Source organism: Monodelphis domestica, chromosome 1 (genome assembly GCF_027887165.1).
Source record: "Monodelphis domestica isolate mMonDom1 chromosome 1, mMonDom1.pri, whole genome shotgun sequence".
Taxonomy (NCBI): Eukaryota; Metazoa; Chordata; class Mammalia; order Didelphimorphia; family Didelphidae; genus Monodelphis; species Monodelphis domestica.
In genome coordinates this window covers 21885580-21898168 of record NC_077227.1, presented here as the reverse complement: position 1 = coordinate 21898168, position 12589 = coordinate 21885580, and the positions used below count along the sequence as shown (strand labels likewise).

The 12589-nt window shown below is 39.3% G+C and overlaps 1 protein-coding gene across 3 annotated transcripts in view; it reads left to right on the top strand.

Moving 5' to 3' along the window:
• RHOBTB1 (Rho related BTB domain containing 1) overlaps positions 1-12589 on the top strand; it is a 97748-nt gene that overhangs the window by 20502 nt on the left and 64657 nt on the right. Inside the window, exon 1 of one of the 3 annotated variants that reach the window (XM_056795904.1) lies at positions 2279-2297. The exons of 1 other annotated variant lie outside the window; for it this stretch is intronic. The gene's annotated coding sequence lies outside the window, so the exon portion shown is untranslated. Of the gene's footprint in view, positions 1-2278; positions 2298-6792; positions 7100-12589 lie in introns of those variants that run through there. One more of the 3 variants, XM_056795892.1, reaches the window with a different exon arrangement.

Sequence of the window (12589 nt, the reverse complement as noted above, 5' to 3'; positions counted from 1 at the left end):
TTCTAAAACAAATTAGGAGATAAGTGAAAATCTTGTCAAGTCTTGAAATCATACCATCTTGGCTTTGATAGCTTAAGTAAGAAGACTACTGGACTGAGTCTAAGTCTCGGAACTCTAAACAGAGCCTGTAAATCTCCTTGAATCAAAGCCATGGGTGGGAGACTGGGTCTTGCTCAGAGAAATTGTATCAAGAAAAGAAGCTCTGTCAGAACTGGAGTGAGACTCCAAGTAGATTTAAAGACTGGCACAAGCAAGGACCAAGGAGAGGACTGAGCAGTGGCTGGGAACTTCCACAGCAGAGAAAGGAAATGCTGAATGAGCAGTCATTGGTTCTCTATTTCAGAGAAGAGAGGGAAGTCTAGGGAAAAGATCAGTTATTTCCTCAACTTTCCCTCTCATTGTCCACCAATCCATAAGAGTATAATTCAATCTGCTCTCCATCACGCAGACATTTCTAGTAATTGTCTTTTGCCTCAGCCACAAAGGGGTAAAGGGTTAACTAGAGATAGTTATAAATGTAAGATTTTGGGCAAAAAGCCCAGACTCTGCCTAGGTATAAGAAAATTCCTTAAATGCAGGTTTAGAGCATTGCAAATGCAAAAATTGTCATTTAAAATAAACTTTCTAAAACTGATAGGAGAAGGGGCAGCTAGGAGGCTGAGTGAAGAGAGCCAGATCCAGAGATGGGAAGTCCTGGATTCAAATGTGCACTCAGACACTTCCTGGGTAAATCACTAAACCCCAATTGCCCACCCCTCACATCTCTTCTGCCTTGAAACCAATAGGTAGTATCAATTCTAAGACCGAAGGAAAGGGCTTTAAAAAAATGATAAGAGGGAAACAGGGACTTTAGGGACCATTAATGTTGAAGCCCCCTGCCCCAAAGTTCCAATGTGCTGATTTTTTGCCAGAAAGTTTAGAATTTAGAATTCTATTAGAATTCAATTAGAATAGGAGACTTGCTTGTGTTCTAATTTATGTCAGAATCTTGAGACCTACTATGTACATGGTAAGCTCCTTGAGGACAGTCACACTCCTAATTCCTACGTGCACACATTATATTTATTTAGCTTTTATTGAGCATTTATTTAGCTTCTGAGTGGTTTGCCATCTCCAAAATCTTGGGCAGGGAGATGTAGAGGATTGACTGGCATATGAACAATAAACATGGGAGTTTCTTGAAAATGAGTGGGTGAGGATGATAGAGAGGAACGAGGGAGGGGGCTGATCCAGAGAAGAGAGAGGCAGCCTCCTGCAAGAGGGACCAGGTGCAAATTCTCAGAGTTTTGTCTTCATTTTGTTTTTACTCTCAAAGATGCTATATGGCAACAGGATGGCTTAGAGTGGGGAGACTGCATTCCATTTAAATTCCCCAGATACTTGCTAGTGTTATAACTCTGGACCAGTGATAATGGTATTGTCTACCTTATAGGGATCTTGACTTTAAATGGAGGGTTACCCCAGTGATAGCTGTTGTAATGCTAAGAAATGGTGAAAAGGACAAACAAAAGGAGGCAGCACCAGATTTCCCATTTTTGTGGCTGTCCAGTTGCTTTTTCAGTCCTGTTGACTTTTGGTGACCTCATTTAGGGTTTTCTTGGAAAAGCTGCTGGTGCCCTTTGCCATTTCCTTCTCCAGCTCGTTTTGCAGATAAGGAAACTGATGTAAACTGGGTGAAATGTCTTGCCCAGGGCCACTTGGCTGATAAGTATCTGAGGCCATATTTGAACTCAGGAAGAGGAGTCTTCCTGACCTCAGGCTTAGCACTCTAAGTACTGCACCATCCTCTTCCTTTGCCATTGTAGGGAGCCCAAAAAATCCCAACCAAACCCTTGAGTGTTAAAGTTCAACTCCCTTGTCTACTTAAAAAAAAAAAAACAAAAAAACCCAACCCAATCCTGATCTCCCAGAGGATATATTTCCCTAAGTTACAGGGGGAAATGTAGCTTCCCCTTTATATTTCCCATTCTGATAATATTTCATAAGCTCTGAAAAAAACTGAGACTCTGCATCCTTTGGCCTCGTATCCAGAGACTCTCACTCCGAGCTGTCTCCTTTCCTTTTCTAAGAAATCCAGAAATGGCTGATCGCTCCAGCCAGTGACAGAGAATTGCTTTATTCTAGCTGGCATGTTGTGTAACTAGTAAATGTTTAAACTGGATCATTTGGTGATCGTTGGATCACAACCTCATTTTCACCAGGGGTCTCTCTCAGGCTGGAGAAGCCAGTCTAGTGCCCGTCACTGGGGACCATCTGCAAGACCCAGTTTTCTGGTGTACCATAGATTTCCTTCCCAGGTATGGATTTTCTAAACCTGTCTCATTGATGTATACTATTGCTAGGTTAATATTAACTTAGAATAACAAAAAGAGCATTGGACTTAGCCTCAGTTTGAATTTAAGTTCCTTTGATTAAAGCCTGGATAATCTTCAACAGTTTTATCCATTTAAGAAAGAAACACTTATTAGGTGTCTACTATGTGTCAGGCAATATACCCCAAAAAAGAAAAAGGAAAGGAAAGGAAAGGAAAGGAAAGGAAAGGAAAGGAAAGGAAAGGAAAGGAAAGGAAAGGAAAGGAAAGGAAAGGAAAGGAAAGGAAAGGAAAATGAAAAAGAAAATGAAAATATATCCCAAAAAAGAAAAAGGAAAGGAAAGGAAAGGAAAGGAAAGGAAAGGAAAGGAAAGGAAAGGAAAGGAAAGGAAAGGAAAGGAAAGGAAAGGAAAGGAAAGGAAAGGAAAGGAAAGGAAAGGAAAGGAAAGGAAAATGAAAAAGAAAATGAAAATATACCCCAAAAAAGAAAAAGGAAAGGAAAGGAAAGGAAAGGAAAGGAAAGGAAAGGAAAGGAAAGGAAAATGAAAATGAAAAAGAAAATGAAAATATACCCCAAAAAAGAAAAAGGAAAGGAAAGGAAAGGAAAAGAAAATGAAAAAGAAAAGAAAAGAAAAGAAAAGAAAAAAGGAAAGAAAAAAGGAAAGGAACAGACATGCTGTTTAGGAGCTTTAATTCTACCAGGGAGAAACAATATACACACAGATAAGTAAAAAACAATCTATATGTTCCGTGACTGGGTGGGGGCACAGAGGGGTATTAATAGTTAAGCAGGGCAGGAAAGGCTTCATATTTGAGGTCCCAGTTGAACTGAAGACCCAGGAGGCAGATGTGAGCAAAGAAGAGAGTTCCAGACATGGAGGTAGGAGATGAGGAACAGCAAGGAGTTTGGCTAACATAAAGGATGTTTTAGGAAGAATATTGTGGAATCGGTTAGTGTGATGGACTGGTCACTCTTCCTTTCTGTGCCTCAAGTTTCTTCCTTTTAAAAGGAGGAAATCTGACTGGACAGTTTCCAAGCTGTAATTCCTGAGGTTCTGTATCTCTTGAAGGTCTGACAGGCTCAAATTTTTTACTTATTGTTTTGTCAATTTACCTATTCTTAATAAATTGAAGTAGTATGCATATTAATATATGATGAAAAAAAGACCAAGAGAAGGAGAGAGAGAGAGAGAGAGAGAGAGAGAGAGAGAGAGAGAGAGAGAGAGAGAGAGAGAGAGAGAGAGAGAGAGAGAGAGAGAGAGAGAGAGAGAGAGAGAGAGAGAGAGAGAGAGAGAGAGAGAATTTCCTTATCTTTAAAATGAGGGGGTTGGATTAGATAATTTCTGAAGTTCTTCCCACCTGACCTCTATGAATGTGTGAGCTCTTGACAGCCTTTCCAATCCTGCCCATAACCAACTTGCATCCTTCCTTCAAAAAGCCCTAAGGTCTAAAAACACATTTTAAATCAATGAGCTATTTCCCCAGGAACTTTACCCCATCGCTTGCCTTTTGACATTTCATTAAAATGTCTTCTTTATCTCAAGCATCTCCTCTCAACATTGTTTGAAGGTGCCATTACAATGGAGAGCCTTCTGAACCAGAATCAGTCTCCCTTTTGCATCATTCTGAAAATGGGATGGAATGAGGTAGAGAAGCAGTCATGAATGCACTGGGCATGCAAAGCCTAAAGGAACACCATCTCTGCTTTCAAAGAGCTCACCTTGTGTTTGGGGGAGATGATCCCTATGGGGAGGTCCAGTTGCAGAGTGGTTAGAAAGGAAATGTGAAGGCACTGCAGCAAGGCCCAGCCCAATGGTCCTTAGGGCACACAGTTGGGAAGAGGAGACTGATCTCCCTCTGTGTAGGTAAGGTGCTGGCTGGGACTAGACTAGGGGCAGAGGGGATGAAACAAAAGTTTCTTACCCCAGATTGGACATTTGTGCATAGCTCTTTCAGCCTTATTTCCTCTACCCCTTATTGATATCCTTAAAATTGATTTGTACTATATTGAGTCAAGCTTAAAATGTCTTTAGTTGTCAATGGTTATATTTTCATTACTTTTATAATTTGTATATGTATATAAAGTTTGTAATATATTCAATATAATTTAGAATATATTCAGACACTTTGGGTCCAAACTGGGTTATAATTATCTCTCTTCAATTACAAAAAGCATTCAGTTTGAGCATACTAGGGATGGGAGTCACTACAGAGGAGAAAATTCAGGCCTAATTTTTGGAGGAAAAAATAAACAAACTTCCTAATAATCCGGGAATCTGAGTTCAAATATTCCCTCTTACTTTCTACTTGTTTGATCTTAGGTGACTATTTCTCTTCTCTAAGTCTCAGTTTAACTATAAATGAGGGTCTTAAGCAAGATGGCATCTGAATTCCTTTCCAGCTCTAATTCTGTGGTTTTGTTTTGTTTTGTTTTTCTTTCATTTTCTGGCTACTTGTTTGCTATTCTGTTCAGGTAGAGATTGTATTTGTTTTCTTTTGAAGGCCCTTCCAACTCGGGGATTCTAGGATGAACTTTTTTCCCCTATTTCTACTTGGAGTCTCCTTAGGCAGATAGAATAATGTTCTTTTTCCTTCAGGTTTTGGAGGACCATCTCTAAAAAGCAGACGTAGAAAATGGAATCCCATTGGAATGGCCTCACTTAGATATTTGTGGCCAAGGTTTAGATATCCATGTTTGATGAACAGATTGGGTGAATGAACTGAACTTTGTAAATTGATGCTCTGAAAAGATAAATGCTTTCCTCTTCTTTGGGGGATATTTCTTAAAAGCCTCACTGAGCATGATGGACTGGGCAGAGAACAGAACAATTTAGAAGAGACTACAAAGAACTTCGTGAGATCAAAATTGTGCTTTAGACAGAGGGGAATATTGATCTGGATGAAGGTGAGGAGAGACAGGCAACAGGATAGACTGAATACATAATATCTAAAGTCTTCATCAAGTCCTCATGCAGTTTTGAACTCAATACCTCAGATTGTCAGGGCAATGAATAAAAGGCTCTAAATGACCGGCATTTAAAAGGGGAGAGAATATTGTATTCTTTCCTGTTGTGGTCTCCAGTTCCACCATCCCTTTGGTAGTTATCTTCTCATCTTCAAGTCATCATGTTCATTCGTTGTGGGTTCTGAATTCAGAATAAATATTGAATGATCAAATCATGTTAAACATTAGAGTCATGGGTTCCCTGCCTTGAAAGGAACCTCAGAAGGCATTTAGTACAATTAAAACCTCAAGAATTCCCTTTATAAAGTACAAGATCAGTGCTCAGCCATCCAGCCTTGGCATGGAGACCCCCAATGAAAGGAATCCCACTTCTTTTTGGAAGCAATTCCTCCCACTCCTAGACAGCTTTAATTACTAGAAACTTTAAGCTCATATCAAGTCTAAGTCTGCCTCCTTGCAACTTCTACCCTCTAGGGACAAGCAGGTATATGACAGGTTTGAGTTTTTTTTTTGAGGACTTGAAGGGAATCATTACGCTCTCTTAAGTTTTCTCCATGTTAAAGATCCCCAGTTCCTTCTAACAATCCTTATAGCTTGTGATTCCAAGGTTCTTGATTATCCTGGTTTCCCACGTCCAGATATTTCCATATAATCAGTACGCTTCCTAACATAGTGGTGTCTAGCACTGACCTCAACAGCCCTGCTGAGGTCTGAACAGGAGGGAGCATCATGGGATTATCACCTCCTTTGGGCTAAGATAATGGATCATTAGAGATTGGATAAGGAAATGTAGTTGTTGTTTTGTTTTGTTTTATCCCTTAGCTTTGTTGGCTTCTTTGTTCTACAGTTCATTCATTGAATTTGCAGTCATCAAAATCTCCAGATCTTTTTCAGGTGAATTGCTATGAAGTTGATTTTTTTAACCTAAGTATAAAACGTATGCATTTATCCCTATGGATTTCATCTTATCAGCTTCTTCCCAATAGCCTAAGCCTATTGAAATCCCTTTGGAGCTTGATTCTATAATTTAAGGTCCAATTCTATTATTCCATTATTCAGAAACACAAACTGTTTCCTGCCTGCCTTTGTAGCTAAGCACCTGGCACACAGTAGGTACTTAGTAAATACTTGTTGATTTGAAGAGTAGCATATTAGCTATCCCTCCCAGCCCAATTGACATCAGCATAACTGAGAAGCATGCTTTCATCTAAGTCACTGTAGGTATTAAATAGCACATACAAAGAACAGATTCTTATAACAATTTTAAAATAATGAATTAAACTGCTTTCAAATGTTGCATGTATAAGTGCTAGACACATGCAAAACAAAAGCAAGCACACTCAGAATTCCCCAGCCAGTTAATGGCAAAGCTCTTCCTGGGTGCTCCAAGGTAGGAAAGTATGAGCTGTACCCTTTTCCCTGTGGCTATCTAGCCTTTCACACAATTGGCAGGCGGGGAAGGGAGATAGAAAGGTTGCCATGGAGCTTTCAGTCATACAACCTTCCTTGTACCTCAACATTTGAGGTATTCCTTGTGGTAACTCCCTTCCCTCAGGTCATCAGGAATTCCTTTGTGATGCTATCAGAACCTGAAGAGTGGGCATGGCTGTGGTGTTGTAGCATCACTCATGAACCATCATCAGTCACCTAATTCCAGATTTCCCTTGGAGGACCCCAGATTTGAGTCACCAAAATGTATCAGGTACATGGACTTTATGAAACGTAGATCAAATGAGTCCATGATGAAAGGAACCGGGATCATGAGCATCACTCAAGTATTCTTACCAACAGAAGGCATCTGAGGAAGGCAACATCACAGAAGTGTAAGTGCCCCAACAGTCCACGAGGGAGTACTCTGCAGAGCATCACTAGGCAGAGAATCACACCTATAGAAGGGGACTTTGTGGTTCTTATTAAACCTTTGCCTTCTGTCTTAGAATACAATACTAAGTATTGGTTTCAAGACAGAAGCTCAGTAAATACTAGGCGACTGGAATTAAGTGACTTGCCCAGGGTCACACAGCTTGGGAGTATCTGAGGTCAGATTTCAATAGAAGGAGATCCTTGACTTTAGGTCTTGAGAGAGTTCAAGAGGTTCTCCAAAAGAGAGTGAAGAAATGAGGGACTCTATAGACTAATGGAAATCATACCCTTTGACTGTGCTTTTAATCCCTTATTAAAAGAAGTGTCCATAATGAAGAAGCTAATAGTCCCATTGCCCTGGTCAGTCCCATTTAGAGTATAATGTTCTGTTGTGAGAAGAATATTTTTGCCGGGAAATTGACTAATGGGAGCAGTTTGGGAGGCAGCCGACCAATTTGGTGTGGGAACTTGAAACCATGTCCATTTCAATATCACTCATAGGAAGTGGACAGGGTTTCAATTCAATTTAATCAAATTCAAATATGTATTAAGTACCCACTTGCTATGAAGCTTGGGGCTTTAGCTTTCTTTGAATGTTTAAAGGGCTGCTGGGAAGAGAAGTGATACCATGTAATCTGAGAGGAGCTCTGTGGCAGTGCTGAATAGTTTTTAACAGCTACAGATTTGGAATCAAGAAATTTATGACCTAAGTTAAGTCATTGATCTCTCTGAGCAAAAGTCTTTATTTATAAAATGAATGGGATTGGGCTACATGATTGTAAAGCCTCTTCCTTCCCACTCTAAAGTCTATGATCTCTGATCCACTATGTTACCAGGAGGCAAATTTTGGTTCGGTGTAAGGAGGAAGTTCCTAATAAGTTGAGCCAGTCAATAATAGGAGCAGTGTTGTTAAAAAATAATCAGCTCAAATCTTTGTTGTTTAGTTGTTTTCAGTTGGGTCAGAATGTTCATGACCCTTTGGGGGAGTTTTCATGGAAAAGATACTGTCATGATTGGCTATTTCCTTCTCCAGCTTATTTTACAGATGAGAAAACTGAGGCAAACAAGATTAAGTGACTTTTCCATGATTACACAGCTAGTGTCTGAGGCTGTATTTAAACGCGAGTCTTCCTGATTCCAGGGCTGGTACTCTATCCACTGTGCCACCTAGCTGTCCCAAGCTAAAACCACTGGAATCATTTATAGACAGCCTATGTGACCACTTCTTGGTCATGCTGGAGAGGTGATATCTGAAGTCTTTTCTAGCTCTGAGCATCTATTACTAAACAGGAGGGAGGATAACAAGTGTATGTGAAGTAGAACAGATCTTTTCATGTTTCTATAGTTTCTATTAATTCTACTATTTCATCAGCAATTCCTTTGTAATTTAGAAAGTTGCTTAGGGTACTTAATAAATTACTAAAACATGCTTCTTGTGTGCCAGGCATCAACAAGCAAAATAGTCACAGGGCTTACATTCTAAGAGGAAAAGAGGACACATAAAGGAAAATGAGAGTTGGAAATGGGGAAGAACAGGGTTCCCACAAGGCATCATTAGAAATGACCAACCTGACTCTAGATGAGATCAGATTAAAGCTCTTCAGAGCCTAGGGTCCCAGGTAAAAAGTCTGAATTCTATAACCACGTATCATCACCCTTGTCTGACAACTTAAGAGTCTTAGAGAATTGCCTGGGACTTACTCTAGGTCACTTAGTCAGTATTCCTCAAAAGCTGGACTTGAATCCACATCTTCCTTACATCCCATTAGTCAAATATGAACCCCTGCCTTGGGATAATTTCCAACTTTCTCTTCCAAAAGAATAATCACCCTTTTTTTCTCCATTATCATTCAACCTTTGTAAGAATACTGAAGAAATATAAGTCAAGTCCTTTCATCTACACAGGGTGGGTAGAAGAGACTCCTGTTTTAAGATCCCAGCGATTTCTCCACCCTTTTTGTCCCCCACTTCCATTCCAGACCTCCCTTTTGCCTCTTTGATAATAGAACTTGGGTAGTTTTTGCCAGTTTGGTTCTTTCGACATCAGTAACTATGAACCTCTTCTCATCCAGTTGACTGTACCTCTGTGCTGGGGAGAAACACTTGTTTTCCACTCAACTAGCAAGACCCATTCAATGCCTTTCTCAGCTCTGGAACTGTTTCCATAGGCATTCGGAGCTGCCTGATATAGGCATGCATGAAATAAAAGAGCATTTCCCCCCAATTCCTGCTGAGCTAAAACCAGCAATTAAGAAACCTGGATGAGGAAATCTGTGCCGCTAAAGTACACAGCCCTCCCCATCTGCTGCTAAAGGCCTCTTGCTCAACAAAAACCGTAGAGCTTGGTTTCACAAGCAAATGCCGATAAGGTCACTGACTTTTGTCAATTCCCCTTACTCAGCAGATTCTTTTGATCCATCAATTTTAAAGACTTCCTTCTGTTTATTTCATATTTGTCACCAAGAAAACAAGAGCCTTACCCACCATTAAAAAACAAACAAACAAACAAAATACAACTAGGAAAATAGAAACACTAGAATAATTATGAAATTTAAGAATTTTAATTAAAAATCTTACCAACTATTATCATATTGATCAATTATTTCTAAGGCATTGTGGAGTATTTTTTAAAATTAAACTAAAATTATACTTGTTTTTCAACTCCAGCATGATTTATTTCAGTTGAATTGATAGCCAATAATTATTTTCATAACGTCTTTCTTTTTAAAAAAATCCTCACTCTCCACAAATCATAGTTATCCACCCTTAAGACAAAAAAGGGTTAAGTGACTTGCCCCAGGTCACATAGCCAGAAAGTGTCAGAGGTCAGGCTCTCTATCCACTGTGCCTCCTAACCCCCACCCCACCCCATGGTCATTTTTCAGGGGCTTTCCTTCATTAAAAAAAATCATTCATGTGAATACTTTCCTGTGAGTCCCTTTTTGCTGGGGAAAGCGTACCCACCATCATGAAAGTAGGAAGGAAAGAGAGCTTTGGAGTATTGAAAACAAGAACTATTTCACAGCTTCACCAGCTGTGATTAAATATAGTTCATGCCACATCACTTAGCACTCAATTATTATTACATTATTATAGAACCATAATTGTATGGAATCATTTGGCACCATCACCAAATCAGCACTGCAATTTGTGAAAGCTGTGTCAATGTACTTTGTCATGGTCTCATTCACCATCCCTGTAACTTTCCAAAGGCAAATCCCCTTTTTTGACCACTATGTGCTGCCTCTCCTTTGGGATGATAAGATCCTTGAGGGCAGAGACTAGCTTCATTTTTCTCTTTGTATCCCACATTTAGCACAGTGCTGGGTGCATAGTAAACATTTAATAAATGCCTTTTATTTCCTTCATTTCTTCATTCATTTCTTCATTTTGTGACTGAGCCTTCCTGGATTATAAACTTGAATGACAATTTATACTTCTGATCTCCTCCAAGACCCTTAGCAAAGAGTCCATTCAATAATAATAATAATAATAAGCATTTCTATAACACTTTTTCACTTTGTAAAACTTCTTTACAGACATCTCTTGTATCATCACAACCATGGGAGGTCAGTGCTATTATTATCATCTCCATTTAACAGATGAGGAAACTGAGGGAGGCATGAGGTGAAATGAGATTCACACTTTTTTTTTTTTTGGATATTCCAAATTTGAACTCTAGTCTTCCTGACTCTGGGTTCCACACTCTATCCACTTTATCACCTAACTTCCTTATTATAGTAGATAGAGATAATGGGGTACAGTGGAATGAAGGCTGGTATGGTATATTACTTCAGTGTTTACAAAACACTTTGCTTAATTAGCTCATTTGGTCTTTATATTCAGTTATAACTAGGTCAGGGTGGCTGGAGCTTTGCTCCAAGGAATCAAAAATGAGAGGGTGCAAAAACAACACCTGAGTTCCTTTAGCAGATAGAAGCCACTAAGGTTTCCAGTTCTTCCAATTTGATCGAATAGGTCCTCGTTGCTTATTATATTTTTCCACATCATGAATTACAAAGTCAAATTGAGTGAGGTGTTGCTTTGTGCCACTGGCCTCAGGCACCAAAATTGCTAGTTATAGCACTGCTCACAAAGACTCTGTGAAGGTGTTATTATCTCCATTATACATTGCAACTGAGACTCTGAGGGGTGAGGTCATTTAGCAAGCAGCAAATAAGAAGTGTGGGAGACACCAACTCCAAAAATCAGCAAGCATTTATTAAGTACTCTCAAGCCACATCAGCTTAATAGGCAAATACTGTCCCTCTCCAGATGGTCCCAAAGTATTACTGAACTTTCAGGTCATTTAAGGCAGTGATACTTGGAGAAAAACCAAATGGCATTTGCCTTGGCTCACTTTACCTGGTGATGAGATGTACGCTGACAGACAGTGGGGAAACCATTGGTCACAAAATAGTTTTTCGCCCCATGGGAAACGGCTGCCTACTTAGAAGCAGCACAGATGATAGGGAGTTTTTGGACCTTGCCATGAATGCAAAAAAAAAAAAAAGAAATGTTTCCCAGGATGAGAGATGATCAAGGTTTTACAATTTAATAAATCCTTCCTGCAAATTCCTATCAAGTCTTTTTTCATAGTACCCCATTCTCTCCCCAGCTGAAGGGGTTCTTTTCTGTCATATATTTAATTTAATTTAATTTTTTATTTCAATAACAAATTTCCACATGAGTTTTCTGAGGTTATATAATCCAAGTTGTCTCCCTCCCTCATCCTGGAGCTGACAAACAATTCAATTCAATCTGGGTTATCCAAGTATTATCACGTGAAACGTGTTTTCATGTTATTCATTTTTATAAGTGAATAATCTTATAAAACCAAAGCCCTGCAACATATACCCAAGTAAACAAGTGATAAATTCTATGCCTCCATCTGCATTTGTCCCCCAATAATTTTTCTCTGAAGATGGGCAACATTCTTTTTTCTTAAGTCCCTCAGAATTGTTGAATTGCTATCAGTAGCAAAGTCTATCACATTTGATTTTGCTGTTACTGTGTACAATGTTTCCCTGGTTCTGCTTATTTCACTCTTCATCAGTTCATGTCTTTCCAGCTCTTTTTGAAATCATAGTTCCTTACATCTCAGAAGTATCCATCACCCTCATGTATCACAATTTGTTTAACCATTCCCCAAGTGAAAGATGTCCCTTTAGTTTCCAATTCTTTGCCACCCCAAAAAGAGCAGCTATAAATATTTTTGTACAAGCAGATCCTTATCCAATTTTTTTTATCTCTTTGGGCTATAGACCTAGTAGTGGTATTGCTGGATCCAAAGGTATGCTTTCTTATAGCCCTTTGGGCATACAGTGGTGCCTTGATATACGACACCTTAAGTCATGAGCAATTTGAGATACAAGCAGTCACAGTCTGGATTTTTTGCTTTAAGTCATGAGCAGATATTTGAATCATGAGCTTCCGCCACCCTCCACTAA